A 16379-nucleotide genomic window follows, 5' to 3' on the forward strand; every position below is an offset into this window, starting at 1 on the left:
AAACATATGATGTTCTGTCATGGTCCATCCCCTGGAGGTTTTTGTCTAGTTTCCCAATTTGTTTATGGGGACATCACTAGAGACGTTTTTAGGGCGTCGCCTGATGGTCCCAAACAAATTCTATCCCCCCCAAAATTGCTTGTTTCTTTACACACCACCCCTTGTTACTGTTGCCGAGTGCATCAGGGCCCTGATTGGTGAACCCCTGATCCATTTATCAATCAAATTCAATAACAAAAACATTATAGGGCCCTTTTTAAATCAGAATATGTCATAAAGTGCTTACACAGAAAGCCCATCCTAAAACACCAAAGCGCAAGCAATGCAGATGTAGAATCATGGTGGCTAGGAAAAAGTCCCTAGAAAGGCAGGAACCTAGGGAGGAACCAGGCTCTGAGGGGTGGCCAGTGCTTTTCTGGCTGTGCTGGGTGAAGATTATTCGAGCACATGGCCATTAAGGCCAGATCGTTCTTTAAGATGTTACAATGTTAATAGATGATCAGCACCGTCAAATAATAATCACAGTGGTTGAAGAGGGAGCAACATGTCAGCACTGCAGGAGTATATGTCAGTTGGCTTTTCATAGCCGAGCATTCATAGCCGAGAGTTCAAGACAGCAGGTGCGGTAGAGAGGGAGAGAAGTCTCCCTCCCTTACTGTATGGTGAGAAGGTTAGGGACAGCCCCACACAAACAGTGCTTTTAAAATAAACTTTTTTCAACTCACATATTTGATACCATTATGCATTTATACAGTAATTATTATTTAACAAGTCCTCAACTAGGATTTGAACTCACAACCTCTTGGTTCACAGCATTCCAATCTTCCTGCTATGCTAATCTTCCTGGGACCAGGTTGAAAATAAAGTAAAATCACAAGTCAGGTGTATTTAATATGCTTTGAATGTTGAATGAACATTCAAAACTTGACAACTTAGTTTAACGTACTAAAAGTACAAAACAAGATACAGTACTTGAGGCAAATTTCAATAGTTTTGCCAGCAACTACTAGTTTAACCGGTTAGACATAACCGAACATTTCCGCCTAAATAGTAATTATTTATCATGAAACAATAACTAGTAGTGCAGCCTACTCTAATAAATATTTTAAATGCACCTTTCTGGTAGTTATGAAAACTCACTTTTGAGGACATAAGGTCAAGTATATAATAAAAAATATGAGGAAAATCTTATATATGATGTTTCTATTCAACAAAAGTGGTGGAATGCAGCTTGAAGTTATTGAAATGCTATCTTAATACAGCAACAATTATAAAATGACTAATCGTAAGACTGTACCTTCCTTATAACTGTAAAATAAATATTATATTTAGTGACAGTACAAAATTGGCACATTTTCATATCATTGACGACAGAGCACAGCGTACCTCTGAGTGACACATACAGTAGATGCCATTCAAATGCCTGCCGAATCATTACAAAGTGATTTTGTCCCTCTGTGACCAAGAGAAAGGGGTCTTGTTTCTTTGAAATTATTTTAGTATTTTTTCATGTTGAGAGTCTGTATAAGAATAAATATGGAAATCTGTCTAAGAATACCACAACAAGACCGATATCACTGCATTCACAGGCTGCCCTCTTTAATATGTTGTCTCCCACATGGGGCTCCGTTGCTCAGCCAGAGAAAATCAAACCCTTGTCTGGACAGGCCAGAAAATGTGATGTGTCACTCCCTATTCAAATGAGGTGTCAGATTTCACATTGTCCATCTCATTTCTTCCGGGGCATCAGCAGCTGAAGACAGAGGCTCCTCTCTTCAGCTGAGTACAAAGCAATTGATGTTGCGCCATTCACAGAGCAAAATTGTCGGTAAATGGTCCAGAAATGATACAATTCCCCTAAATAAGGGACTTTACATCGAAGAGGTTTAAGCTATGTCCTGGACAATGTTGTAGTCATAAAAACAATTAGAAAAGGCTATTGAAATGCCACGCATATCTTGTTTTGTACTTTTAGTACTTCAAACCAAGTTGTCAAGTTTTGAATGTACATTGAACGTTTAAAGCATTCTGAATACATCTGTCAAAAAACAAGTAGTTGCATCTGCAAAACTGGGAAGACTAGAAATAATAGAAGATGTATGAATAATAACAATAGTGTTCTTGCTGACACAAGCACATTGATTACCTTATATTTTATCCCATTGTAAGGAATGAGAATTGTTACATCAGCTATTGTGAAAGACCAAATAAGTTCAACAGATGTTGACAGAGTTTTCATTTGGGCCTAATTTTAATTTATTAATTGAGATAAAGTTGAAGTTGGAAGTTTACATACACCTTAGCCAAATACATTTAAACTCTGTTTTTCACAGTTCCTGACATTTAATCCTAGTAAAAAGTCCCTGTCTTAGGTCAGTTAGGATCACCACTTTATTTTAAGAATGTGAAATGTCAGAATAATAGTAGAGAGAATTATTTAGTTCAGCTTTTATTTATTTCATCACATTCCCAGTGGGTCAGAAGTTTACATACACTCAATAGGTATTTGGTTGCATTGTCTTTAAATTGTCTAACTTGGGTCAAATGTTTCAGGTAGCCTTGCACAAGCTTCCCACGATAAGTTGGGTGAATGTTGACCCACTCCTCCTCACAGAGCTGGTGTAACCGAGCCAGGTTTGTAGGCCTCCTTGCTCACACACGCTTTTTCAGTTCTGCCCACAAATGTTCTATATGATTGAGATCAGGGCTTTGTGATGGCCACTCCTATACCTTGACGTCCTTAAGCCATTTTGCCACAACTTTGGAAGTATGCTTGGGGTCATTGTCCATGTGGAAGACTAATTTGAGACATTGCTTCAAAATATCAAAATAATTATCTACCTCATGATGCCATCTATTGTGTGAAGTGGACCAGTCCCTCCTGCAGCAAAGCACCCCCACAACATGATGCTACCACCCCCGTGCTTCACGATTGGGATGGTGTTCTTCGGCTTGCACTCCTCCCCCTTTTTCCTCCAAACATAATGATGGTCAAACAGTTCTACTTTTGTTTCATCCGAACAGAGGACATTTCTCCAAAAAGTACGATCTTTGTCCCCATGTGCAACTGCAAACCGTAGTCTGGCTTTTTTATGGCGGTTTTGGAGCAGTGGCTTCTTCTTTGCTGAGCGGCCTTTCAGGTTATGTCGATATAGGTCTCATTTTACTATGGATATAGATACTTTTTTTTAACCTGTTTTCCTCCAGCATCTTCACAAGGTCCTTTGCTGTTGTTCTGGGATTGATTTGCACTTTTCGCACCAAAGTACGTTAATTTCTAGCATACAGAACGCGTCTCCGTCCTGTGGGGTATGACGGCTGCGTGGTCCCATGGTCCCATGGTGTTTATACTTGGGTACTATTGTTTGTACAGATGAACGTGGTACCTTCATGCGTTTGGAAATTGCTCCTAAGGATGAACCAGACTTGTGGAGGTCTACAATTCTTTTTCTGAGGTCTTGGCTGATTTCTTTGATTTTCCCATGAAGTCAAGCAAAGAGGCTGAGTTTGAAGGTAGGCCTTGAAATACAACCACAGGTACACCTCCAATTGACTCAAATCATGTCAATTGGCCAATCAGAAGCTTCTAAAGCCATGATATAATTTTCTGGAATTTCCCAAGCTGTTTAAAGGCACAGTCAACTTAGTGTATGTAAACTTCTGACCCACTGGAATTGTGATACAGTGAATTTTAAGTTAAATCATTTGTCTGTAAACAATTGTTGGAATAATTACTTGTGTCATACACAAAGTAGATGTCCAAACCGACTTGCCAAAACTACAGTTTGTTAACAAGAAATTTGTGGAGTGGTTGAAAAACACATTTCATTCACTCTAACCTAAGTGTATGTAAACTTCCAACTTCAAATGTACATTAAATACACCACCAAAAGTTGAATTTGATTAGCCCTAGCTACATGCATATTCATACTACAGATATGACAATGTTTGTACTGGTAGTAGTATGAGTTGGGATTATCAGCTAGCTACCGTTTACACCTTCTGTATTTTGTGCATGTGTTTACCAGAGCAAGAGACAGTAATGTGAAGAACAACATGACCTGCACCAAAGTCAGATTAGGATATAGGCCAAAGACTAAATATAATGTATTTTTATCTGCAGTTTTTCCTTATTGGAGGCTACTACATTTACCACTTTTTAGTCTTAATCTTTGGATGTTTACTATTTCACGAACATGTGAACTACACTACTACTCCCTCTGTTTAGAACATGGCCTCACATGTGAATCCTTAAAGACATGGCAGGGGCTAAGGCCTAATGATGCTAGGTGTCAAGTAAAGTGTTACCATTTCAGTTTATGTGGCAAAACAAGCACTCAGTGTATCGAGAATCACTGTACCATCTATTCTGCATTGAAATACATTTTCAATAATCTAAAATGTTGTATTTTGAGCTGTTTGAAGCTGGTGTACAAAACCGAAAGTAAAAGACGCAAAAACAAAACTTAATGTGAAACATAGAAACAGCGCACATAGACAAGATCTACCATTTCGTAGACTTGCTTTCAGTGCGAATTACAGATCTATAACGCTATGTGAATTTGGTCGGGTCACCCAAAACATTACATATTGTAGCTTTAACAAATTCCAACGATTTTAAATAAATATAAATAATAATTACTGGAAGAACTGTACAGACGCCAGCTTTTGTAACGGAAGAACTGTAACATCTCCCTCTGGTTTTTATGTACCCATGTTACCACAAAACTCTGTTACATATCTTTCGGGGGGGGGGGGGGGGGGTTATCAAACTACAGTGAGTGATATGTTTTTAGACCCGGTAACGCAATTAACAGAATTACATTATGGGTCGCTGATCTGTAATACAGCCAATGCATAATTATGGATATGAATGTAATTCTCCTCATATTTGGACATTACAGCACAGCAGAGTAGAGTTGTTTACAGTGCAGTAGAGTACTGTAGAGTCCAGCACAGTAGAGTATAGTTCAGCACAGTACAATGTACTTTTCTTTACTGCACTGTACTGTATTGTACTGTACAACTGTATTGCATTGGACTGTAATCTACTGTGCTCTACTCACTGTACTATCCAAACTTGTGAAACATATGTCTAGGATAGGTTCAGATTTGGTCCAGTCCGGTCCCTCAGTGGACATTGAAGGGAAATTTCATTGCTGCTCTTTCACTGTATATGTCCATTAATATATAATATGTCTCATAAAAATCGAGTTTTTGCATCTCACCTGTAGAAACATGCCATCTACATTTCCTGGTTGTAAGCAAACCACAATATCCAGAATTCATACTGATTTCAGGACTACCACCCCTGTTGATGTGTCTCCAGTTGTCCGATCCCATCAGAGTCCGAAAAACAGTGTTATTAGTAAGAAGGGGATGGTGTGGATGAATGATTGGTGTCTGTTGGGGGTGGGTATTGTGTGTGAAGGTTAGTATGCATGATTGGCAGTATGCATCTATTGACACGAGGGGGATGGGTGGATATAGTACCTTGTTTGAGTGTGTACTGATGGGGACAAAGTAGTAAAATGTTGGCTAATGTTACACTCTGATCTGTTTCACCTGCCTTTGTGCTTGTCTCCACCCCCCTCCAGGTGTTGCCTATCTTCCCCATTATTCCCTGTGTATTTATACCTGTGTTCTCTGTTTGTCTGTTAACAGTTTGTTTTGTTTGTGAAACCTACCCACGTTTGTTCCTCTGCTCCTGTCTGTTTCTTGCTCCAGTTTCCTAGTCCTTCCCGGTTTTGACCCTTCTGTCTGCCCTGACCCTGACCCTGAGCCTGCCTGCCGTTCTATACCTTTTCCCACCTCACTGGATATTTTTCCCCTGCCTGCCCTGACCCTGAGACTGCCTGCCGTTCTGGACCCCTTGCAACTTCTCTAGATTTCTGACCCCTGCCTGCCTTTGACCTGTCGTTTGCTGGCCCTTGTATTAGAAATAAAATGTTGTTTCATCAACACTGTCTGCATCTGGGTCATACTTGAAATGTGATAGCTAATCACAGACTAGTGCGTGTCCTACAGACTAATCCTGCTTCTGATGATGATCTTGACACCAGCTTTAGTAGTACAGATAGTACAGTATAGACCCATTGGATGAAAGCTTTCAGCCGGGAACAAGATCAAGCTCAACATCCTCTGACTCACAAAAGGAAAAGACTGCATGGGGCTGGCTTTGGCAAAGGGGTATAGTCTATGACTCCAAGGTCATAGAGCTCATTAAGTTCTGCCAGACCAGCTGCAATTGCCCAACACAAGACAAGCTTCTTCAGGACCCTGCCTGGAATATTCAGCCAACACAATATCCACATTCAGTAAGATGTATGTTGTAGTATAATATCAGAATACCTAGTATGCTCACAACTACATTGCAGTATAGATATTGCTAGCTCATGTACATATGTGTAGAGACGTGTCGTTTTAATGTCATATGTTGAACAATGTTGAACATCCTTTTACTGTCTACTCTGAGTATACTAAACATTAGGAACACCTTCCTAATACTGAGTTCCCCCCTCCCGCCTTTTGCCCTCAGAACAACCTACATTCTTCAGGGCATGGACTCAAGGTGTTCGAAAGCATTCCACATGGATGCTGGCCCATGTTGACTCCAATGCTCCCCACAGTTGTGTCAAGTTGGCTGGATGTCCTTTGGTTGGTGAACTGTTCTTTTTACACACGGGAAGCTGTTGAGCATGAAAAACCAAGCAGTGGAGTGGAGATACCAGTAGAAAGGCTACTCCAGAAATGTTGCTGCTGACTTGTTGGCAAGTGAAGCATGGGAAGACAGAAAGCAACATTCCGTCTTCCCCAAAGGATGGGTTATGTTGTTGTATTTTCTATTGTAGTTGACAAAAAGAGTAGCCATTTTTTGGAAACAATAGCTAACCGGCTAGCGCTAGTTACTTGCCTGGCTAGTGGCTAGCTAGCCAAGCAGCATACTGGTTTCTTGGAAAGCAAGCCAACCAACTAAAGTAGAGATCTTTACAACTTTTGATCAAAAATCATCTCTCATCGGCCCCAAGCATTACCTCTGCCCCCAGTACTGACTGGTGATTAGCCCCCAGCCCATTTCCCACACTGAGTTGCAGTGCAGAATTAGAAACAATCTTCATGCAGGACCTGGGAAGCTCTATCCTGGGACCACCTCTAAGACCTACTCCACTAGCTTGCTCCTCACCGACGCCACAGAGCAGCAGAAGTCGTAGCAGGGGTGTGAGAAGGGAGAAAAAAGCCGCAGACTCTGTCCTTGACACATCACTCGCAAAGGCATTGCAAATGATTGGAGACATATCCCTAAGAAGATATGGAGAACGTCATGTACTGTGCCAGCAGCTTGTCACAGAGGTAAATAAATACAAATATATACATTTCTTCTGTTCTGAGGTCCTTTTTCCCTCCTCTCCTCACCATGCACACTGTTCTCCAGACACTCATAGTTTCCCCCCTCTTCTCATCCTCTCCACAGGGTCCTAGCACCTGTTGCTGATTTCATGGATCAACTCTCGCCAAAACTCCAGGAGGAATTCGATGACCAGCTGCATGAGTTTGTGCATGACTTCAAGAAGAGGACATGGACCACAGTGAAATTATTAATTTGTTCTGTTGTTCAGACATCTCAGGAGTCACGAGAAACGTACATTTTTATTGCATAAACAGTTGTTATGTACGTGTCTGTTTATAAGGCACTATTTTAATATCGTTCCTAAAAATTTATATTTCCCATATATATTTGTATCTACACTATTTATATTTGATCCTTTTTTTTGTTGACATGTCTGTTCATAGCAGACACTGTGTACTATTGTTCAGAAATATTTGACACGCATTTTTATTCCATTGACACTTGTTTACATGTCTGTTCTCAGCAGACACTTTTGTATTGTGGTTTACTTTCAGAAGCAAGAATAAACGTTTATTTGTCTGCTGAAAAAGCTCTGTTGACATTTCTCAATACAAAAGTATTTCAATGCATTATATTTGAACCATATTTGAATCAACTGCTGACAACATACAGAACAGCTGTGTTTCACAGACTATACAGGCGTTCTTCTACTTGTGGTGTAGTTCAATGTAATATAAATTACTTCACACTGAGATGTCTCAGAATCAGGTTTGAATTTTATTAACACGTTTAAAACTCTACTGGTTCACAGTGCACACAAAGAACTGAGTCTTTGCGTCCATCAAGAATCCTCACCCTTGCAGCCATGATGCCGAATGAATTCTCTGACTCTCTCTTTATTGACACCTGTGAATGACAGATAACAAGAGAATGTCAGATAAATATTTGGTAAACAAAAACACCATACCATTTTCCATGAAACATAATCCAAAAGCATTGATAACATGGAACTTCTCATACAGAGGTGCGTACATGTATGCAGTAACAAGGGAAATAATAACAGAAAAGAAAACTTTATATAATCAACATACCTGGATAAGGGCACATGAGCTTCTATGTAGGGGGAAAGCTGCATCTCCCAGGAAAACATGAGAACTTGACGTTGTGGTACCTGGCAGGACAGCTGGCAGGACAGTGGTAAATCCAGGGTCTCTTGAAACACACCACCGTAGCCCTCTCTGCTGTAATGCCTCTACATCCACCATTGTGCACCTGTAGCGGGCATCTTCTCTGTCTCAGTATCACACCTATTATATGTGTTGCTAGCAACGAGCTATTCTCAGGACCAAAGAAGCAACCTGAACGAGGAACCACCCAACTCAACCAGAGACACAGCCATCTTCTTCAGTTGTTCTCCTTCATGCGGCCTGAAAAATCAAGAGGCCACAACACATTTTGAATAAGACTGAGTATAACATCACTACATTTTCAGGATCTCCAGGTCTTCAGGTCCTGTCTTTCATTCCATTTCCTACCTTTTCATGATCCTTCTCATTACGTTTGGAAATATTTCAATTAATGTTTTTAAATGTGACTGACTGGCTCAATTCGATCCTATTTATCAACATTTTAAATGTATTTATTTTATTTTATTGGAAAACAATGTGAACAATGGGAAAGTAATTCTGCTTTGAAAGTTTATAAACTTGAAACCTCACTTTTGAGAAAATGGCCCTTGAATGTTTTGTTAAACCTACTGGAGAGCTCTTCTTTGTCTACACCCATGGTTCACACCCACTTAAGTCTCAGCCCCAACCATCTCTTTAAGGATTCACATATGAGGCCATGTAGTAAACAACCAAAGATTTGAATACTAAAGGCTGGTTTATACTACATCTATCGACAGTTGTCACATCATCATGAACATTCTATTGCCATCCGACATCAAACTTGTTGTTGTCGTTCTGAAAAAGCATAAACACAAAAACTACAGGCTGCACTAGTGCATTTTAACACCATTAAATCCACCCGTTTATAAATGAATTGAGTATATGTCAATCTATCAAACCAGGCAACTAAAAGCAACTTTCTAAACAATGTTTTTGTGTGTTTCTAGCTTGTTAGCTAGCTTGCTATGGTGTATAATTATGTCTGCAACACCTCTCATCACTCATATTTATGTAAGGAGACTGGAAAAACACCCCCAATTAGTGTCTAACTGTGAAGTGTCCCTTTAAAGTCAAGGCCAGGGTGGACTGGCCAAATTTCTACTACTTTTCAATGTCCATTGGTGTCCGGTGTCGGTCGGTGCTCAGTGGGTGAGGATGCTGGTTACAGTAAATGGAAAGGGCTGGGGAGGTGATATTAACTGGAGAGTGAGAGATAGACGCAGAGAGGGAGAGAGGGGGAGGGGTTGTCTAGACTCAGACTGTTTTAACACTCTTGGTTTGACTACAAGACAACGGAAAGACAAAATAAAACAATAATGACCTGAAGATAACAGTATGCGAGTGGAAGGGAGTAGCAGGTGTCCCAACTGTGGTTTGTGACTATTATGACTCTCCATTGTAACCAATTCCGTTGCAATAATTCCGTTACTGATTTTTGGGGAATTTCCGTTACCAATTTGTTAGCGGAATTACGAGTTTTAATCACTAACACTTTACATTTAGTTGCCTCTATTACTTTGTAACTAACACAGTAATAATTGTGCTTACAACATTGTAAGTAGTTAAATAGGTTTCACAATTTAATCACATGGTAATAGGGTTGTTGCAGAATCAGTTATTAGACAATTGGAACAAGGAATGTGTCATTACATATTTACTTGCTGAAGGTTATTCCACATGTGTAACTACATATGTTATTACACATTGTCTTGTTCCAGTGTGTTACTACTGTTTTGTAATTACATGGTTGAAAGTGACCTGTGAATTACCATGTTAATAACTTGAACCAAAATCTGATCTTACAGAAGAAGATGGCGCCGACAGATATGGCAGCTCTGCTTCTAGCTCCCACAAACATTTCGCTACACCCTCAACTACAAGGTGCCGATACCAGGGTTGATAAATAGGCTAGGACCTGGTAACAACAATTGTAAGACGGCACACCCTGTCATGACCTGGCTCAAAGGCTATGTAAGAACAATGTAGTTTCATAGGATATACTTGTAATTAAACTGAACAAAATAATAAACGCAACAAGCAACAAATTCAAAGATGTTACTGAGTTACAGATCGTATAAGGACATCAGTCAATTTAAATAATTAAATTAGGCCCTAATCTATGGATTTCACAAGACTGGGAATACAGATATATGCATATGTTGGTCACAGATGTGGCGTTCCGCATTAGCATCGAATAGCCCCCGTGATATGCAACTTTTCAGGGAAGTTAGGAACAAATATACACAGGCAATTAGAAAAGCTAAGGCAAGCTTTTTCAAACAGAAATTTGCACCCTGTAGTACTAACTCAAAAAAGTTCTGGGACACTAAAGTCCATGGAGAATAAGAGCACCTCCTCCCAGCTGCACAATGCTCTGAGGCTAAGAAACACTGTCACCACTGATAAATCCACTATAATTGAGAGTTTCAATAAGCATTTCTCTATGGCTGGCCATGCTTTCCACATGGCTACCCCTACCCCGGTCAACTGCCCGGCACCCTCCACGGTAACCCGCCAAAGCCCCCACCATTTCTCCTTTACCCAAATCCAGATAGCCGATGTTCTGAAAGAGCTGCAAAATCTGGACCCCTACAAATCAGCCGGGCTAGACAATCTGGACCCTCTCTTTCTAAAATGATCTGCCAAAATTGTTGTAACCCCTATTACTAGCCTGTTCAACCGCTCTTTCATATCGTCTGAGATTCCCAAAGATTGGAAAGCTGCCGCGGTCATCCCCCTCTTCAAAGGGGGTGACACTCTAGATGCAAACTGCTACAGACCTATATCTATCCTACCCTGTCTTTCTAAGGTCTTCGAAAGCCAAGTTAACAAACAGATTACTGACCATTTCGAATCCCACCATAACTTCTCCGCTGTGTAATCTGGTTTCAGAGCTGGTCATGGGTGCACCTCAGCCACGCTCAAGGTTCTAAACGATATCATAACCACCATCGATAAGCGACATTACTGTGCAGCCGTATTCATCGACCTGGCCAAGGCTTTCGACTCTGTCAATCACAACATTCTTATTGGCAGACTCGACAGCCTTGGTTTCTCACCTGCTCGCCCGTCCAGCATCACTACTCTGGATGGCTCTGACTTAGAATATGTGGACAACTACAAATACCTGGGTGTCTGGTTAGACTGTAAACTCTCCTTCTAGACTCACATTAAGCATCTCCAATCCAAAATGTAATCTAGAATCGGCTTCCTATATCGCAACAAAGCATCCTTCACTCATGCTGCCAAACATACCCTCGTAAAACTGACCATCCTACCGATCCTCGACTTCGGTGATGTCATCTATAAAATAGCCTCCAACACTCTACTCAACAAACTCGATGCAGTCTATCACAGTGCCATCCGTTTTGTCACCAAAGCCCCATACACTACCCACCATTGCGACCTGTACGCTCTCGTTGGGTGGCCCTCGCTTCATACTCGTCGCCAAACCCACTGCCCACAGGTTATCTACAAGTCTCTGCTAGGTAAAGCCCCGCCTTATCTCAGCTCACTGGTCACCATAGCAGCACCCACTCGTAGCACGCGCTCCAGCAGGTATATCTCTCTGGTCACCCCCAAAACCAATTCCTCCTTTGGTCATCTTTCCTTCCAGTTCTCTGCTGCCCATGACTGGAACGAATTGCCAAAATCTCTGAAGCTGGAGACTCACATCTCCCTCACTAGCTTTCAGAGCAGTTTACAGATCACTGCACCTGTACATAGCCTATCTGTAAACAGCCCATCTATCTATCTACCTCATCCCCATACTGGTATTTATTTATTTATTTATTTTGCTCCTTTGCACCCGAGTATCTCTACCTGCACATTCATCTTCTGCCGATCTACCATTCAAGTGTTTAATTGCTATATTGTAATTACTTCGCCACCATGGCCTATTTATTTCCTTAACTAACCTCATTTGCACTCACTATATATAGACTTTTTGTTTTCTTTTGTTCTACTGTATTATTGACAATATGTTTAGTTTATTCCATGTGTAACTCTGTGTTGTTGTATGTGCCGAATTGCTACGCTTTATCTTGGCCAGGTCACAGTTGCAAATGAGAACTTGTTCTCAACTAGCCTACCTGGTTAAATAAAGGTAAAATGAAAATAAAAAATACCTTTAAAAAAGGTAGGGGCGTGGATCAGAAATCCAGTCAGTATCTGGTGTGACCACCATTTACCTCATGTAGCACAACACATCTCCTTCGCATAGAATTGATCAGGCTGTTGATTGTGGCCTGTGGAAGGTTATCCCACTTCATCAATGGCTGTGCAAAATTTCTGTACAGTGGTTCCTCCTTTAAAAGTTGCAAGCTTGCACCGTGGGACTGAGAGGTACTCAGTGTCATGGCTTCATTGCTCCAGACAACCACAAGGAGGAGTGAGAGCACTCATTACGCATTTGGGTCCCAAGATTTTTATATGACCAATCATATAGAATGGTTCCGATGATGGATTTTGACGCAAGCCACCTGTCCCTGGTGAAGATGGCTGACAAAATATACAAGTGAGAGGAATATGTTAGTTAACGTATAGACAAATGTTTGTTTATATTTTTATGTCATAAAGTAAATTTATGTAAATTGCTATTTAGTAAGTTATCTGACTAGCTAGCATTAGTCAGCTAGCTAGTGTTGGGAGAATTAATTTGTAATTTGTGTTGTTTAATGTTATAGCGACTCCTGAGAAAACCAGCAAACTAGGCTGTCATCTTGTGAAAGAGTGGATGAAGGAATCTAGCTAGCTAAAGCATTTACTGCAAATTGAATGTACAATTGTGTAAGCTTGCCTTGCAATGCAGCTGTAGTAACATAGCTAACTATTTACTGGCTTATTGTGTAGTGGAGGATAGAAATAACTGTATGCCTATGGATGTGTAGCTTGCTACAGTATGTAGCCGATCTGTGTATGGACCCTAAAACGTATGGTATGAATATTAGTTCAGAACCTATCTATGATCCGCAACTATCATAGTTGTTGTATCAACTTCAAGTTTGAATGGCATTAGGGGCGGCAGGGTAGCCTAGTGGTTAGAGCGTTGGACTAGTAACCGAAAGGTTGCAAGTTCATATCTCCGAGCTGGTCTGTCGTTCTGCCACTGAACTGTTCAACTGCCTTCATTGAAAATAAGAATTTGAAGTGGCGCAGAGGGTGGCGCAGTGGTCATCAGAACCTCTGGGTTCGTGCCCAGGCTCTAGCCGCGACCGGGAGGTCTGTGGGGCAACGCACAATTGGCCAAGTGTTGTCCGGGTTAGGGAGGGCTTGGCCGGTAGGGATGTCCTTGTCTCATCGCACACCAGTGACTCCTGTGGTGAGCCAGGCGCAGTGCGCGCTAACCAAGGTTGCCAGGTGCACGGTGTTTCCTCCGACACATTGGTGCAAGGGGAACATCAAAAGCTTTTGTGGAGCGAGGGGTAACGAGGGTGGCTGTTGTCGATGTGTGCAGAAGGGCCCAATTAGGGGCGAGGAGAGGGACGGAGTAGAATATAAACACTTTATTGTGCCAAGGATGCAAGTCCTAGATATATGTACTGTAGTTATTACCACACATGAGATTCCCACAATGTCGCCTGCACATTGAATATATTCACTGATCATGCACTCTTCCTTGGGAAAAAAAGGTGTGGTTCAGGTATGAATCTCTGAGACATTATTTTTCAGTCATATCAAACTCCGTTATTTGAATGATGCTGTGTCTGCATGTATGTATTACAATTATACACTTCAACAGTGTTTACCACTCCAGCTACTGGGACATCAATGATTACACATTGTAACTATGCAATAGACAAGAAACATGCTTGATTTGAAATTCGTATACAGTATACAGAAAACAAAACTATGCATATCGAACTCCCTTCACCTGCATTAATCTGAGGACACAGGATAGTATTTCAATAAGATACTTAGTTTCAACTTGTGGAGAATGTGAAACGCTTTATTGAAAGAAGTTCATTATCCAGGTGTTATAAATACATAATACATGCATTATCATTATGATAATTGTAATATTATATTATAAATACAAGATCAATCTGTACTTCAATGCACATATGGTGTGCACTATAAAATGAGGAAGAAAGACGAGGTGGGGAGAGAGGTGTAGAAGACAGAAAGGGAAAGAGGTAAGAACAGAGGCAGACAGCTTATGATTAATGAATTACAGTGCTACCCTAATATTCTCTCAGTTCATCACAATTGCGGTGTCTCCTAACCAGCCTTGGGCCCCCAGTTTGCCCGAAGGATATCTTAAGAGCGGGTGAGATGGCGATGACGGGACTGGCTTCCTCTCTCACATAAAAACATACCTCCAGATGAGTGACAGATGGTTAGAGAGAGCATGATTTAGCCTTGTTTTTTTATTCTAACATGTTCAGTCACTCTGGGACTACTACATCTCTGTCTTTATTTCAATGTAAAGCATCTCTTTAATAATACTTCCTGTTGACCCGACCAAGTGACATCTCAAGTATGATCATGCTGTGTCCTCTGTGTCAGCTAGTTCAGATGCCGGAGGGGTTCACCAAAACAGCTGATATAGCCTAGAGGATCTGGGGAGAAGGGGGAGAGAGATGACGTGAAGAAGAGAGACTGTTATTGTGTGTGTGTGGTCTCACCTGGTGTCCACACTAAGTGGCTACAGAGTACTTTATGCTGAAATCCAGATAATGTCAATAGAAGATACTGTATGTGACGCAGACACCTATCGGAGTGTACCTGAAACATTTAAATACAGAGGGCTATGTGTCTCATCACTTGGTTATTGCAAGGCTAACCCCCAGGGAAATCATGACTTGGCAGCAATAGATAGCAACAGGTAGTCCAGTGAAAAAGGCTGTGTTTATGTTGTGTAAATCTCAAAATTATTAGCTGACATCTTAAGGGTTTTTTAATTAATGCATGTGAGACAGGTTCCATGTACAACTAGACAGGCAGAGATTGAGAAAAATAACACAGAACAGTTTAATTACCTCTGGTTATGGATATTTTTGCCTGCAATAAAGCTTCCACGGCCTGTTCCTCAGACAGTGAACATCTGGCAATATCTACATTTTCGATCCCTTGATCAGGTCGCTCTCTGAAAATAATGAAAAAGCTTATTTTTTATACACATGAAAACAATAACTGAGATATGACCATTCAATCTAAAGCAGCAGATGTCGTTTTTAGGACACAACAATATAGCCCAGTGCTGCTTACCTGAGATGCCATCTTCATAGGTGTCCGCATTTACTTCCTTTGTGTCGGAAAAAAGTTGCTTTCTGAAGAATTTTTTTTTTTTTGCGCTCGACAAAAAGACACAAATGTACCTCAATAGCATATAACAGTTTGCCTGTGAATAACCACACCTTCATACAAACGTGCTACTGTATGAAGAATTCTTGACACACAACCGAAGATGCTGCCATATCCTGCCAGCACGCCCACAATCGAGCCACACAGGAGCAGAATGATGACGCGTGTAAGAGAGAAAGGAATGAGATGGGAACAACTTGTTGCAAATTGGGGAGAGGGGCTATTAGCTGAACAATAAAAAAGTCAACCTTAAAGTCAACCTTTACTAAAGAATAGTCTAATAGCCCCCCCCCCCCATCACAGACCAGATTTGCCCTAATGACCAAGGGGTAGCTTGCTACTCAATGTAATAAAGTAATAACGTTAAAATAAGTTACCTTATAGGTTATGTTGGCTGACAATTTGTTAGCTGCACTGTCCTTACGAACCACATAGCATATCATTACAGCAGTATGTACCGGTATGTTAGCTAGCTACCTAACATTAGTAGTTATACATCAAATTAGCCTGTATATTAACTATAGGCTATCTAACTACCCAACGTTTATTGACTTGAT

General features: G+C 40.9%; 1 protein-coding gene, 1 long non-coding RNA gene and 1 pseudogene across 2 annotated transcripts in view; 2 read left to right on the forward strand and 1 right to left on the reverse strand.

Moving 5' to 3' along the window:
• Window positions 1–16379, reverse strand: part of LOC110505113 (leucine-rich repeat and immunoglobulin-like domain-containing nogo receptor-interacting protein 2) — a 406461-nt gene that overhangs the window by 352770 nt on the left and 37312 nt on the right. The window lies entirely within an intron of this gene.
• Window positions 1–16379, forward strand: part of LOC149971808 (uncharacterized) — a 467486-nt gene that overhangs the window by 324135 nt on the left and 126972 nt on the right. The gene's annotated exons all lie outside the window — the stretch shown is intronic.
• The window catches only part of LOC149971809 (uncharacterized), a 51594-nt pseudogene continuing 42524 nt past the window's right edge, over window positions 7310–16379 (forward strand).

This window comes from Oncorhynchus mykiss, chromosome 25, assembly GCF_057628025.1.
Source record: "Oncorhynchus mykiss isolate SJ-2025 chromosome 25, ASM5762802v1, whole genome shotgun sequence".
In the NCBI taxonomy this organism is placed as follows: domain Eukaryota; kingdom Metazoa; phylum Chordata; class Actinopteri; order Salmoniformes; family Salmonidae; genus Oncorhynchus; species Oncorhynchus mykiss.